Source organism: Kogia breviceps, chromosome 10 (genome assembly GCF_026419965.1).
Source record: "Kogia breviceps isolate mKogBre1 chromosome 10, mKogBre1 haplotype 1, whole genome shotgun sequence".
Lineage (NCBI taxonomy): Eukaryota > Metazoa > Chordata > Mammalia > Artiodactyla > Physeteridae > Kogia > Kogia breviceps.
In genome coordinates this window covers 44,852,103-44,860,518 of record NC_081319.1, presented here as the reverse complement: position 1 = coordinate 44,860,518, position 8,416 = coordinate 44,852,103, and positions in this window count along the sequence as shown.

The window sequence follows — 8,416 nt, the reverse complement described above, 5'->3', positions numbered from 1 at the left end:
GTGATTGCTGAATGACTAAATGACTGAATGAGGAATTACCTTTTGTATTTAAAAAGACACATAACATATAGAACAAAGGCAGGAGGGACACACTCTAAAAGGTTCATTGTAGTTACATTCACAAGATTACATATGACTGTTTTTTCCTTTGTACTTCTCTGTTTTGTTTCAAATTTTCTGCATTGACCTTTAGTTTTATAATTTGGAGGGGGGGGGGAAATTCAGAGAGTCCTTGGTTTTCTAGACTATCCAAGGTTAGATTGCTCATACTTTTCCCTCATAAAGGAGGGAACTTGATGAAACAGAGCTTCTCAAACTCTAATGTGCTTCAGATCACCTGGAATCTGGTTAAAATGTAGATTCAAATTCAGCAGGTGTGGGGCAGTGCCTGAGAGTCTGCATTTCTTTTTTTTTTTTTTTTTTGCGGTATGCGGGCCTCATTGTTGTGGCCTCTCCCGTTGCGGAGCACAGGCTCCGGACGCGCAGGCTCAGCGGCCATGGCTCACGGGCCCAGCCGCTCCACGGCATGTGGGATCTTCCCAGACCGGGGCACGAACCCGTGTCCCCTGCATCGGCAGATGGACTCTCAACCACTGCGCCACCAGGGAAGCCCGAGAGTCTGCATTTCTAACAGGCTCCCAGGGAATGCTGCTAGTGTTGGTCTGTGTACCACACTGTGATAAAGCAGGTTACAGTCTAATGTAAAATAAACCCCAACCTAAACATATATACAAAGAAAACAAAAGCAGGAAGAGAAGATGTGCCCACAGCAGATGGTATCTCATCCTGAAGCCAATGCGACTTCAGGACATTTATCTCTTAGATTGTGCATTTCAAAATTCTATTTTGCTCACTTGGTCTATTTGGAGGCTGTATTGTTCAAAAGAAGGGATTAGAGTCTATGAAAGCCCTGGGGATACTCATATTTTCTCAACAAAAGGAAGGGCTGTGGCAGACCTGGCTCATTTGTTCACTGTCTTCCATTAAACACCACCACTGTTGCTGTCAGTCGAGTTCTCTTTAATGTCTCCGAAATTAATTTTGTGTTCAATAAACCTCCATAAATATGTTTGTTCAGCAGACCAAATTGGACCCTTAGTTTTAACTAAGGCTAGAAAAGCAGCCACACAACACTCGTCCCCATTCACACGCTGTCGGCCCCGCTCTTTCATTAGTCACTGTCACCAGTGGTGTTCACTGGTCCCTGCTAAGCTCCTCCATATAATAAAACATTGCTTCTATTGAAATATAATCCTCCCAGAGCACAGAGGCATTTTAGAAATTGGCTGAAGAGGATTACAAAGCATTGGAGAAGAAAATAAGGAAAAGTGGAAGCAACCCTTAATTTAAGATTCTCTGACAGCGGGCACCAAAGCTTCACTTTTTTTTTTAACCCTCATTTTCTCATAAAAATTTTAATACACTCTCCTCTCACCCACCTTGTCCCATTCCATCCCCACAGTCTGTTCCCTAATCCTAATATTACAGACTTCCAAGTTGGTTCAAACTCCTCATTTTATATATAAGGAGTCTGAAGCCCAGGAAGGTTGGACAACTTTCCCAAACCCTCGTTTTTGCCCCATACACCAGGGCACCCTCCAGGACCTCAAGCTGTGGTCTTAAATTGCTTGAGACCATAGACTCAGGAGTCTATGGTCTCAAGTCAACAACAAACCTGGTTTGTTGTTGTCCTGCCATCAGGGTGTTCCTGGTAAACAGCTTCAAAAGTCAAATGGTGCTTTAATAATAATAATAATAAGTGGCCCTGGGTTTTATAATTTTTAATTATAGAAATTTTCAAACATACACAAAAGTAGAGAGAACAGCATGATCAATCTCCATGTACCTGTCATACAGTTTCAATGATTATTGACATTTGGCCATTCTTGTTTCATCTATTTCCCATTTTACCATTTATTTATTTTTGTTTAAGCAATCGTTTTTAACACCCTGGGTGACTTTTTACTGCTATGTCTCCAAATGATATAACAGCATTTGCTGTTATCTCCAGATTTAGATATCACCAATATTAAATATCACCTACTGATATCCTGCTAAGGCAAAGCGAGATATAGCTGTATTTCCCAGCCCTGCATCTTACCCTCTCTGATTCAATTTCTCCAAAGATTAAATTTTAGGTCTCCTTCAGAAATGGGATGAGAATCTAATACCTAACTGCTTCTTACGTCAACTTTCAAATAACTACTGTCTCCAGTGCCCCACCTCACCCAGCATTTTTTTTTTTTTTTTTTTTTTTTTTTTTGCGTAACCACAATCGCTGGTGAAACCACAGTAGCTTGCAGGTCCCCAGCAGTGGAAGCGCGGAGTCCTAACCACTGGACAGCCAGAGAATTCCCCTCACCCAGCATTTTAAAGTTCCTGTGCTCTCCATATCTGAGCCTTTCCTGTATACTGTGTGACAAAAGCAAGAAGTAGAGCCTGTGTTCAAACTCACACACACACACACACACACACTCACTCACAGGCACACTCATACACACGATCACACATACCTTGCAACCACTCAGTTTTGAGCTTCATCTTCTTAGCGAAGCCATGAACCGTTTTTCCCTCCCCTCTCTGACTTGGTGTGTGATTCAGGGTTCCAAATGCTTTATAATTCCCCATTTCTTGTTCTCCCTGTTGATTTTGGATAATATCTGGAGAAAGGTTCTGGGAAACACCTTTACTTCATCATCTTCCAGAATATTCTACTGACCAAGATTTGAAACTGGCTCCGTCACTTATTAGTTATGTCATTTTGAGTGAGAGACATATTTTTTTGAATCTCAGTTTTCTCAGCTTTCCTAATAATCTTCTCTTCCTAGGATGTATGGATTGAATGAGCACGATGCCTGGAACACACAAGAGTCCTGTTATATCAAGAGATGGATAATGGGGAACTCCCTGGAGGTCCAGTGGTTAAGACTGCACACTTCCACTGCAGGGGGCACAGGTTCGATCCCTGGTCAGGGAACTAAGATCCTGCATGCCACACGGCGCAGCCAAAAAAAACGAGAGAGAGAGAGAGAGAGAGAGAGAGAGAGAGAGAGAGAGAGAGAGAGAGAGAGATGGATATGGCTGGCACAAAAAGTGCTAGAACTTCTGGGGAGAGGGGTGGCTGGAGAGGAGAGCAGGTCCCATCGGTAACTTGATACCCTGCTGGGCACCTCCACCTGCGTTCCTAACTCAGCTCATTGCCCAAAGGCCATCCAGGAGCTGGTAGGGCAGGCAGAAGTGATCATCCCCATGGTGGAGCATCCCACTACCCTGAGGAAGAAACTAGAGGTCAAAACTCATGGTCACCCTCACAGATTTGAAATACTGCATTCCACTTTAGTGTTTAATCTGTGTATCTATAAAATTATGGTTTGGTTCAGCAATCCCACTTTTACAAATCTATCCCAAAGACACACTGGAAAAAATAAGAAATGACATGTTCATATGACTATTTGCTGCAATGTTATCTATAATAGTAGAAAACTAGAAAAAAATTTAAATGCCCATCAGTAGAAAAATGATTGAATAAAGTATGGTATATCCACATAATGGAGTGTTATACATCTGTCAAAATAAGATATGCATATGTATGCAAACACATATTTTAAAACAGAAGAATGAACCATACAACTTTTTAAATGGTTACCTATAGACAGAGGGGAATAGAGAAGATAAAATCCAGGCTTCTCTGAATATATACAGTTTTGAGGATTTTACTTGAAACCATGCAAATAATTTACATAATTACAAAATGAAATTAAATTTTTAAAATGCAATCTCTAAAATCAAAAACAAAATTAAACAAGTGAACATAGATGTATATAGCCTTTGGTAGCCTAGTCCCAAGGGAAAGTACTCTAAGAGATTCTAAAATAAATAATCTGTACATCCCTAGAAAGATATGCCTTAAAGACAAAACTGCAAAATTCTTAAGTTGTTTTCAGTAATCACATTGTTGATGAGAGTGTTGGTATTATTATCCAAGAGTTTGTTGGATGTGTTTGTTTTTTTTTTTTAATGTGCACTTGTGATGGTGTCACTGAGAATAAGGCTGCTCAGTGTGAGGAAAAAGAGACAGAAATGTCAGATCAGTGAGGTTTGCTCTATAATCCTAAATTTGAATCAACAGTATCAATGCAAACTTAGGTTTTTTTTACTTCTTTGTTTTTATCATTCTTTTAACGTTTAATTTTGAAATAATTATAGATTCACAGCAAGTTGCAAAACTAGAGAGGTCCTGTGAACCCTTCCAGTTTCCCCTAATGGTTACTTGCCATTTATAACTATAGTACAATATCAAAACCAGGAAACTCACATTGGTACAAAATGTGTATATAGTTCTATGTCATTTTATCACATGTATGAATTTTTGTAACCAGCACTGCAATCAAAGTACAGAATTATTCTGTCACCACAAAAATCTCCCTCATGTTAATCCTTCATGATCATACCTACCTCCTCCCATTCATCATCCCCAACCCCTGGCAACCACTAATCTGTTTTCCATATGTATAATTTTGTAATTTCAAGAATGTTATATAAATGGAATCATGCAGTACATGACCTTTTGAGATTGGCTTTTATCATTCAGCATGCCTTTGAGATCCATCCAAGTTGTATAATTTTTTGTTCCTTTTTATTGATGGGTAGTATTCCAATGGTATGGATGTACCCCAGTTTGTTTAGGCATTCACCCACTGAAAAATATTTTGTTTCCTCTTTGGGGCTATTACAAATAAAGCTGCTATGAACATTCACATTATGGTTTTTGTACAGACATAAGATTCAGTTCTCTGAAGTAAATAGGAGTATGGTTGCTGGGTTGTTCTATAAGTGTACATTTCATTTGTAAGAAACTGCCAAACCATTTTTTTCATTGTGGTTGTGCCATTTTATTTATTTATTTTATTTTTTGCGGTATGTGGGCCTCTCACTATTGTGGCCTCTCCCATTGTGGAAAACAGGCTCCAGACGCACAGGCTCAGCCACCATGGCTCACGGGCCCAGCCGCTCTGCGGCATGCGGGATCCTCCCGGGCCGAGGCACAAACCCGTGTTCCCTGCATCGGCAGGTGGACTCTCAACCACTGTGCCACCAGAGAAGGCCTAGTTGTGCCATTTTAAATTCCCACCAGCAATTTATGAGAGAACCAGTTTCTCTGCATCCTTGCCAGTGTTTGGTACAGTCAACTATTTTTTACTTTAGCTATTCAAAAATAAGATCGTGATATCTCTCTGTAGTCTTAATTTGCATTTCCCTAGTGGCTAGTGATATTGAATATCTTTTCATGTGCCTATTTGCCATCTGTATATACCTTTTAGTGAAATATCTCTTCATGCCTTTTGCGCATTTTCTAATTGGATTGTGATTTCTTACCATTGGGTGTTGAGACTTCTTTATATATCCTTGATTCATGTACTTTGTCATATATATTGCTTGCTAAACTTTTCTCCAAGTATACAGCTTGTCTTTTCATTCTCTTAACAGGATCTTCTGCAGAGCAAAAGTTTAAATTTTGGTGAAGTCCAATTTATCAATTTCTTTCTTTTATGAATCATATGTTAGGTATTTTGTCTAAGAACTTTTCACCAAGCTACAGGTCCCAAATATTTTCTCCTATATTTTCTTCTAAAAATGTTCTAGTTTATCCATATAGTAGGTCTTAAAATCAGATGGATTGATTTCTCTCACTTTTTTAAAAGACTGTTTTAGCTATTCTTATTCTTTTACCTTTCTATATAAATTTTAGAATAAACTTGTCTATTTCTACAAAAAATCTTGCTGGGATTTGTGTTGAATTACAGAACAATTTGGGGAGAAATTACATTTTCTATGTTTAGTCTTTCAATCCATGAACATGGTATATCTCTCCATTTATTTAGATCTTTAATTTCTTTCATTAACATTTTGTAGTTTTCAACATACAACTCCTGTATAAGTTCTGTTGGAATTATACCTAAATATCTCTTTTTCTAAAGTGATCATAAATGGTATGTTTATTATTTCAGTTTCCATGCATTCATTGCTAGTGTATAGCGATACAATTCAGTTTTTTATGTTGATCTTTTATCCTGCAACTTTACTAAGCTCATGTATTCTATAAGTTTTTTTGTAGATTTATGCAGATTTTCTATATAGACCTTCATGTCATCTGCAAATACTTTTATTTTTTTTCAACCTATATGCCTTTTATTTCCTTTTCTTGCCTTACTACACTGACTAGGACTTTCAAGTACTATGCTGAATAAGAGTAGTGAGAGTACCAGGTGAGGGTGGAGGTCTAGGCTCCCCACTCAGCCTCTGTTGATGGGGATGAGGAAAAGCCATGTTTAGTTTAATTGAATGAGATGATAATCTGTAATAATTATCAAAACATTTTTCTAGGGACTTCCCTGGGGTCCAGTGGTTAAGAATCCGCATTTCAACTACAGGGGCTGTGGTTCAATCCCTGGTCAGGGAACTGGGATCCCACACACCATGCATGCGGCCAAAAGAAAAAAAAACCTCTATCCTTCCAGGCTGTACCTTTTGTGGTACTTTGGCTAAAGAGAGAAATTTTTTCTCACCCTATTTTTGCCTTTACCCATTGATATTTCTGGATTGCCAGCTTCTGGACAGATGGACTGGGTTGCAGCCAGTCTGGAATATAAGGAGGCAAAAAGAAAACCCAGGAAACTAACAATGTGTGGTTCCTCAAGTTCTGAAGTCTCTGGCTGATCCACCTCTTCCCTACAATTTTCAGAACCTTCTTTTTTTAAAATTTATTTTTGGCTGTATTGGGTCTTTGCTGCTGTGCACAGGCTTTCTCTAGTTGTGGCATGCGGGAGCTACCCTGCATTGCGGTGCACAGGCTTCTCATCGTGGTGGCTTCTCTTGTTGCGGAGCATGGGCTCTAGGCGTGCAGGCTTCAGTAGTTGCAGCACGTGGGCTCAGTAGTTGTGTCACATGGGCCCTAGAGTGCGTGGGCTTCAGTAGTTGTGGCATATGGGCTCAATAGTTGTGGCATGCAGGCTCTAGGGTGCATGGGCTTCAGTAGTTGTGGCCTATGGGCTCAAGAGTGCAGGCTCAGTAGCTGTGGTGCACAGGCTTAGTTGCTCCGCAGCATGTGGGATCTTCCCAGACCAGGGATCGAACCCATGTCCCCTGCATTGGCAGGCAGATTCTTAACCACTGCACCACCAGGGAAGTCCCAAGTTGCCTCCTTTTAAACTTGGTCTTTGTTCTCTGACATCAGGATTACCCAGTAGAAGTGCAGAAAGTTAGGCACCAAGGATCTAGACATGGCTTACTCTTTCTCTGGAACTTCCTATTTCCAGCCCTGTCCTCTCATCATATCATATCTATACCTTAGTGTGATTTTCTATTTATTCTACCTATAATACAGACAAGCTGGGAAGCCCTTTACCCCTTGGAGATCTGGCTTGGACACTGCCAATTCCATAGCCTTTGAAAGTCTGGAGTTTTCCCATGAATTCTGCTAATTTCCAGGCACTAATAAAAAGAATACATCATTCTGAGGGTGTGACACAGATGGGAAAAAGTGTACACATCTTCAGAACACAGCTCCATGAGCTTTCACACACTGAATACACCTGTGAAACCAGTACCCAGGTCAGAAAGTAACTTATTCCTACTGCTAGTGATTAGCAGAGCCGAGATTCAACACAGCTGTCTGGCTCCAGAGCCATTGTCCAGAACCACTAAATTGTGCTGCCAAAAATATGGAGACTGGAGAAGAAGTCTGAATCAAAGTTCTAGAAGAATCACCTCCACATGGTTCTTTGTATGTAACTTCTATGTGATCTTTTGTTTATATCTTCCCACTTGCCTCTCAGAACCCAGGGAGAGAGTGTGAGGATCAGAACCAGGAAGGGGCTAGCCCAAGGGCCACAGCTGGAAGGGCAAAGTAGGGTTTGAGCCCAGACTAAATCAATGTCCTCTTATTTTACATGGGGGAAACCGAGGCCAGAAGGGGTTGAGTTACATTGCCCCTCCCTCCAGTAAACCCGGCACAGGGTTTTGCTCATGGATGGGGTTAATGTGTCCTTAGAGTCCATGTCTGGACTGGATGATGAGGCACTTGACCCTTCAGACTCCCTGGTAGAGCCTGGGACCTTGGCTGCACTTGTGCTGGTGAAAGGAGATCACCAGAGACTCAGGCAGAAGCTGTAGGTGGAAGAGAGGACAGTAAGAGGATGTGTGCAACAGAGGGTGAGCAGGGCAGAGGCCTCCATATATTTGGGGGTCCAAAAGGGGATGACCGGTGGGCTTGACCTTCAGGGACAGCCCACAATAGCCTTGGCACTTCCTGCACTTTCCCATCATAATATTTATCATACATTATTGTGGGGGCAGAAAGCTCCTTGAACAAAGACACAGTGATGGCCATCATCTGTTCCTCCTCTAAGTCTTCAGT